Source organism: Monopterus albus, unplaced genomic scaffold (assembly GCF_001952655.1).
Source record: "Monopterus albus unplaced genomic scaffold, M_albus_1.0 scaffold253.1, whole genome shotgun sequence".
Taxonomy (NCBI): domain Eukaryota; kingdom Metazoa; phylum Chordata; class Actinopteri; order Synbranchiformes; family Synbranchidae; genus Monopterus; species Monopterus albus.
The window spans coordinates 895,552-903,794 of NW_018128133.1; positions in this window are offsets into that span (position 1 = coordinate 895,552).

An 8,243-nucleotide genomic window follows, 5' to 3' on the forward strand; every position below is an offset into this window, starting at 1 on the left:
TCTCCCGTAGTGTGCCCTCTCTCTCTCTGTCTTTCTCTCCCTGTACCTTTCTGCAGGTTGCCCTGGCTCTGGAGCTTTATATTTCTGATGAACAGTCACAGGCTACATCAACCTGCCCAGTGTTTGATTGTTTGTTGTTGTTGTGTTTGTTGTGTTTTGTTTCTTTTCTTTTCTCTCTGCTCTATCCACTCACCCCAACTGGTCGAGGCAGAAGGCCTCCCACCAAGAGCCGGGGTCTGTCGGAGGTTTCTTCCGTTAAAGGGAGTTTTTCCTCCCCGCTGTCACCAAATGCTGCTCAAGGGGGATTTGTTAGGTTTTCCCTCAATAACGATAATAATAATAATAATAGTAACATCTAGACCTGACAATTGTAAAGAGTCCTGAGATGACTTTTGTTGTGATTTTGTGCTATACAAATATAATTTGAATTGAATTAGAATTTTGATGCCTGTGCGTATACTTAAAAACAGCATGCATTTTTCTTGGACTTATGTCTAAATATTGAAAAATGAAGGAATGTTATGGATATTTGGGATTTGTTTTTGATTTATTTCAATATTGTAGCCTTACTCTTGCATGCTGATGTTTTATTCTAAATATATTGGTCTAGGAGTGTGTATACAATCTTTTAAATATTCAGTGATATTTACATACTTTAATGTGTTCAACCTTTGTAATACATTACTAACTTTCTGTGCAATCACTAATCTAATCATCAGATTGATGCCCTGAGCTATGTGACATACAATATTTGTATAATGTACTTGCACAATGTCATGACCGTTTGTTCCAGAGGTGATGGCATCTTGAGCAGTTGTGGTCAAATAACACAAATGACAGAAACCACACACTGTCTTGTTCACACACACCTCCTTTTTCCTCTACATTTGCTCAGACATGTCAGTCGAAACCTACCCTCCCACTAGACTGTATCTGGAGACTATGGGCCATGGGGCAGGTTGGAACAGACCTACACGTTTACACCCAAAACCCCTTGTCTTGTCCTCTTCATGCAAAAAGGGAAATGCTAAAAGATATTTCAGTTAAAATACATGTTACAAGTTACATGTTTATATGAAAAACTGAAAAGTGATTAGTTGTGCTTCAAAGTTCACTGTGCAGATGTCATCACCTTTTCCAATCAGCAATATCTATGGCCTACATCACTTCCTGTGGGTATACGTACATTGTGTGTGACACTGACAGTGTTTGTCCTCAGAGATTTTGGCTACCCTATCATTAAGGCGATGTTTACAGGAAAGCCAGGAGAGCGGTTAATGTTTGGTTAACCACTGCCTAAACTTACGATAAGCCCCTGACTATCAGCCTGAGACCTGTGGTTCTTTCTTAATGGCACAGGGTCTCTGAATAAAAGCCCTGGAGTCAGTTCATCCCTGCTGAGGCACGTATGCTTGTGCTCAGCTGTCAAATTTGACAGATGGGCGATGACTGAGATAGGAGTCCAGCACAGAGAGATCATTTATAAGTAGTCAGAGTAGGGAATAAAAAAGTTAGGAGTCATGTCCTCCTTGTCTTTCCCCTCTTATTTCTCTCTCTCGCACACACAAACACACACATTTGTGGTTAACAGAGTGATAGAAAAGATTGTGTGGACAGGTGTGGGCCTGGTTTTACAATACAGGATGCAAAGATTAGTTTGATAGTAGAGCACCCTCTATTAAAGAATCTCTAAAATCTTCTCATAAAAAAGCAGTTTTCAAGTATGAGATATGACTGCTTGTACAAGAAACCCATCCTTGTAAACTGATGTATGCCTCAGTCTCTCCATTTGTCTTTTTACAAAAGTGCGTGACAGATTTGTATCTCATATGATTATGGATGCAGTCTTTTCGAAGCTTACATATGATCAATGGTGGTAAAAGTTTTCAAATCCTTTGCTAAGTTAGAAAGCAATAGTCTGAAAAGACTCATTTACAAGTAAAAGTACCTAATTCAATATGTTAGTTACAGTAAGTAAAAGTACAGTATTACTATGAGTGAAATGTAATTTAGGTGACAAAAACAGGCTCATTAAGCAGCAGAATGTCCCCTGTCAGTGTTATATTATTTTATTTGATACTGTATTACTGATGTATTACTGATGCACTGGCCTTTCCCCAGTAAACATTTTGATTTGTAGTTGATTTCACTAATAACATTAACAACGGCTTCATTTGTGAACCAACATGCACCTAAAAGGACTGTGACTGGTACACCTAAACTGAATGCATTAAGGTAATTAATCACCCTGTGTTTTTGCTGTAAAAAAGTGCTATTTCATATAAAGATAATATGACTTAAAGGTTTTGAAAACACCACCAGATGAGGGTGTTGTTGCTCAGGTGATTAATCATAAAACAAAAGTCATTTCAGTTGACTTGCCAAGAGATACAAATGAAAAGTACTGGGGAAATGTCACATATTAGAAGTGTACTAATTCCAAATTACTTTTCCCTTTCATTATTTAATTTTATATCTTTGAGAGAAATATGTTCAAAGTCTCATTTGTTGATCCAGCAGTTTCTGTTCTGTGTGTGTATTCCTGTCAGTGTGTGCATTTAGTGTATGCGTTAGTTGAGAAGGAATATTTGGAACAAAATGCAATGACAGATTGAAGGGCCCTTATTAGATCATGGTACCGATCCTGAATTACATTTAACCATAAATTAGTACTGGCTGCAATTATCACATTACAAAATTAGGGATAACTTTGTTTTTGTGTTGTTTGAAATGAGATCAATGGGAAGAGATGATGCAAGTAGAAAGTAACGTTTTTACAAGTGGAGGATGTATTGTTTTACAAGCAGCAGATAGAGAGACTGAGGTTAGGAGGGACAGACAGAGAGGGGGAGTATAGACGTCACATCTGTTCCTGTCACTCCCTAGGGGGCTTGGGAGCATGGGAAACTTTAGCTCTAATGGTTGCAACAGGCTGCACAAAGTGCACTTCATTTATCATAAAAAAAAAAATAAAGCTACTCATGGATCTGAGAGAGTATTGCATATAGAGCATAAAAGATGGATACTACACATCTCCAGTCCTGTTCCCCCTATAATAGATAAAATAAACTCTGCATTATTAATTCTTTGTTATGGCAAAGAAAATAAAAATATTTGTCGTCAGTCAAGCATGCAGTGTGTTCTGGTTATGTAAATACATCCAATGAAAGTATCTCCTGAATCTGGGGCTTCCTGTCTGTGACTTGAGGCCTGCACAGTGCTCAGTTTGCCAAAGAGGGTTTTAAGTTTCCCTCACTGTCTTGTTCTGCATTGCCCCCCCAGAATGGTAACCACCACACTTTAATAAGCTATTTCACAGGGGTCAATTCTCCTTTCTCCACGGCGTCAGCTGGGTCGCCTCATTCACCCTCTTCACCCTCTTCACCCTTTCCTCACCCAGGCTCCCCCATTGGCATGTGTTCAGCCCAGCATTGTTTACTGGACTGAGCATTTAGAGGGGTTTGCATTTCACCATGGCAGCTGTTGGCACCATGTGCCTCCCCTGCGGGTGGCTGCCCGACGGCACGCAGGCCACCGCTTCACACACCCTCCAGCATCCCCCTGAGGACCTTCCCCTCCTTCCTCTCAGCCCCTTTGGTTAACCTTGGTTAAAACCAGTAGCCTTGATTGGGTATCAGATACCAGTTTAATGTAAAGATGCCGTTCTGACTTCAATTGATGGCTCAGAGTTGGAATTCACTGCCTGCAGACATTTTAGGTTAAGCATGAAAATGTCAAATCGGTACCAACATTCACTTTTTGGTTATAATCTATACATCTGGCATGTACATACTTTATTAATGCAACAGCCAAAGTCACATCTGTCATTAGAAGGATTAAGGGCCCCTGTCACTGCATGTTTTACGTCGTCTCTCTTGTTGATTGGCCAAACAACTGTAATGCCCATTAAGACTCAAGAAAAAACTCGCTGTGAAGTTTCAGCTCAAGGCTACATACAGTGGTGTGAAAAAGTGTTTGCCCCCTTACTGATTTCTTATCTTTTTGCATGTTTGTCACACTGTAATGTTTCAGATCGTCAAACAAATTTATATATTAGTCAAAGATAACACAAGTAAACACATCATGCAGTTTTTAAATGAAGGTTTTTATTATTAAGGGAAAACAAAATCCAAAACTATATAGCCCTGTGTGAACAAGTGTTTGCCCCCCTGTCAAAACACTGGTTTATCGCACCTGAGTTCAATTTCTCTAGCCACACCCAGGCCTGATTACTGCCACACCTGTTCGCAATCAAGAAATCACTTAAATAGGACCTGCCTGACAAAGTGAAGTAGACCAAAAGATCCTCAAAAGCTAGACATCATGCCGAGATCCAAAGAAATTCAAAACCAAATGAGAAAGAGAATAATTGAGCTCTATCAGTTTGGAAAAGGTTATAAAGCCATTTCTAAAGCTTTGGGACTGCAGCGAACCACAGTGAGAGCCATTATCCACAAATGGCGAAAACATGGAACAGTGGAGAACCTTCCCAGGAGTGGCCGGCCGACCAAAATTACCCCAAGAGCGCAGCGACAACTCATCCAAGAGGTCACAAAAGACCCCACAACAACATCCAAAGAACTGCAGGCCTCACTTGCCTCAGTTAAGGTGAGTGTTCATGACTCCACCATAAGAAAGAGACTGGGCAAAAATGGTTTGCATGGCAGAGTTCCAAGACGAAAACCACTGCTGAGCAAAAAGAACATAAAGGCTCGTCTCAGTTTTGCCAGAAAACATCTTGATGATCCCCAAGACTTTTGGGATAATACTCTGTGGACAGACGAGACAAAAGTTGAACTTTTTGGAAGGTGTGTGTCCCATTATGTGTGGTGTAAAAGTAACACCGCATTTCAGAAAAAGAACATCATACCAACAGTAAAATATGGTGGTGGTAGTGTGATGGTCTGGGGCTGTTTTGCTGCTTCAGGCCCTGGAAGACTTGCTGTGATAAATGGAACCCTGAATTCTGCTGTGTACCAAAATATCCTGAAGGAGAATGTCCGGCCATCCGTTTGTGATCTCAAGCTGAAGCGAACTTGGGTTCTGCAGCAGGACAATGATCCAAAGCACACCAGCAAGTCCACTTCTGAATGGCTGAAGAAAAACAAAATGAAGACTTTGGAGTGGCCTAGTCAAAGTCCTGACCTGAATCCAATTGAGATGCTGTGGCATGACCTTAAAAAGGCAGTTCATGCCCGAAAACCCTCCAATGTGGCTGGCTTACAACAATTCTGCAAAGATGAGTGGGCCAAAATTCCTCCACAGCGCTGTGGCAGACTCATGGCAAGTTATCGAAAACGCTTGATTGCAGTTGTTGCTGCTAAGGGTGGCCCAACCAGTTATTAGGTTTAGGGGGCAAACACTTATTCACACAGGGCCATATAGTTTTGGATTTTGCTTTCCCTTAATAATAAAAACCTTTATTTAAAAACTGCATGATGTGTTTACTTGTGTTATCTTTGACTAATATATAAATTTGTTTGACGATCTGAAACATTACAGTGTGACAAACATGCAAAAAGATAAGAAATCAGTAAGGGGGCAAACACTTTTTCACACCACTGTATGGACAACTCTATTTTATAGCCATGATTGCGGCATGACATTTAGAAATGGCAGTGTTGGTCTGTTGGTCCAGACTGAAAAACCTCAACAGCTATTGGATGGATTAAGATAAATTTTGTTGTGACTGTCATGGAGCCCAGAGGATGAATCCTACTGACTGTGGTAATCCTGACTTCTCATGGTGCCACCAACAGGCTGACATTTTTGGTTTAAAGTTACACGTCACCCCAACTGTGATGAATTTCCATGACATTTAGTGAAAATATCTATGATGTATCCTCATAATGGTAGCTCCCTGGCTCTTCCTGCCCTGTGCTAATTAAACTAAGAGGTGTTATCCTTTAGCTCTGAGCGCCACTGTATCTAATTACAGCAAATAGAGAGGCTAGCATGTCTATGGACTTTTATTCTTGTTTAGGAAAAAGAAAAACATGGCTTAGGTTCCATATTTGAAGATGCAGAGTGGAAAGAAAAAAGTATGTAAGTTATCTCTGTCTTATTTAGTTCTGTGGATCAGACATGGCTTGCTAATCAGCCAGTTGTCTTCTGCTGTGATTTACAATGATATGCAAGAGAGGTACAAAAACAATTTTCCTAAATATAAACCCACTTAAAGACATACTCTGAGATCCTATCATGTTAATGCCTTCATATGCTTTCAAATACCCCACCATGACGATATCACAGTAAATAGCTGTGCTTTTGGAGAGACAGGAGGTAGTGAATGTTGATAAATTTGTCCCTCTCTCCTATAGAGAAGCAAGGTCAGAGTGACAGTTGTCAGACCCCTGTCCATACCATTTGGATGGAAAGTGATACCACAGACAGCTGAGGCTGCTTCTGTCACTCTGAGGGTTAATATGGAACGTCTTAACATTCACTTTACTCCAGATGGATTAGTAATGAACGTGGAACTGGGGGGTAAATGGAAATCTCAGCATCTGTGCTTCCTTACGTCCTTACATCTCCCCTTTTTTCCCTCTCTCAAGCAAACCAAATTAGTCACCATCTCGAGGCTACCGGACAAATTGATGGAGTTGTCTTGTAGCCACAGAGTCTTCTGGTGTATGTTGACTGTGGTAAGGCCTGTCACCTTCCTGCACGCATCCCACCATGCACTTCTGGAGCATAATCTGTGATGAGAGCCCCTTAGTGAACGTGCTCTTCCTTTTTGACAGTCAAGCTACATATCGGGTGGACCCTAAAATGAACAGTGGAGAGCTGGGATAAGTGTCTCTGGACACCAGATATACAGTCATACAGCACCCAACAGGTTCCACATGCAGTATGCCTTCAGCTGCAGTGCAGAAACAAGGACGTATAGGCTATGTGGCATGGACTGAGCAGCAGGGTGCTAATAGGTGATACTAGTGTACAGTGGGTGTAGTTTCCCTGTAGAGGATGCTCTCTTTATGATAAGCAATGTGATGTGGCCCTTTGTGCATGTATCTCATTTTTTAAAGGATAATTTGGTTAATTCCAACTTCGGTGCTGTTTTTAGCCATGTTTTGAAAACAGTCATTGTCATAACAGATATTCATGATCTCCAGAGCATTATTCCTAGTAACTCTGGTGTTATTAAGTGCTAATTAGAAAATGGTTTTATACCCATTAAACATCAGCATGTTAGCTAAACCACTGTGAATGTGCAAACATGCTAATGTTACAATTTAACTAAAACTACAGATGTTCCCAAATATAGCCTCACAGCGCTCCAAGCATGACTGTAGCCTATACTGAGTTCTATTGTACTTTTCACTGTCTTCCTATCTGGATCTGTAGTCACCTAACTATGGCACTTTGCTTGAATGAAAACAGCATGTGACAGAAACAAAAGCATGGAGACAATGAATCACACAGATTTCAAACAAATCCACATTAGCCAACTGGGCCAAAAAAGGTGAGGTGAACTATACTTGCCACAGGTGAGCCCTGGAGGTTTTCTTGTACAATGCAAAATTATTGAATGACATTTTGGGTGGGTTCACTGGGACCTTCTTGTTTTCATCACCCGGCTTCTGAACCACCTGGTTTGCTCATTAACCTACAGTGTTATTTTAACTGATGGATTTGATTGACATAAATTCAAACTGAAGTTGTAATACTGCAGAATTATCCTATAATGATGGAATTTGCCATCCTCATTTGGCAGACATGAGCAGTCTCTTTGTACCCCGACATTTGGCCTGCTGTCAGAAAGAGAAAGAAGGAGAAAGCCCAGTGGCATTTGTTAGTGTCCATTAGTACCTACATGAGCAAAGAACACAACAGAGGGAGATCATTATTGACTGTCGCTGTTTTGCAGTGTAGGGACGAAAACCAGAATTCAATTAGCTATGACAGGGTAAAGCTAAACCGCACTTATCTTGTCATTACAAAACTATCATCACTGTGCACAAATGTAGTTGTGGTTATAAAACACACTTAACAATTTTATCCAGAGCTTCAGCACCTAATCTCATCAGTAAAATCCCCAGATGAACAAATATCTGCTCTCATAGCGAATATTCTCACATTCTGTGTTCATGCATACACATTTTGTATGACAAGACATACCCACAAGACATACCCAAATTTTGGTTTACTGCTTCTCTCTGCTGTGAACCTAGATCATGTCAGCAGGACGTGAGTTTTGTGGTCACATTCACACTTCTCTCCTTAATTTTCATTCTGTTTTA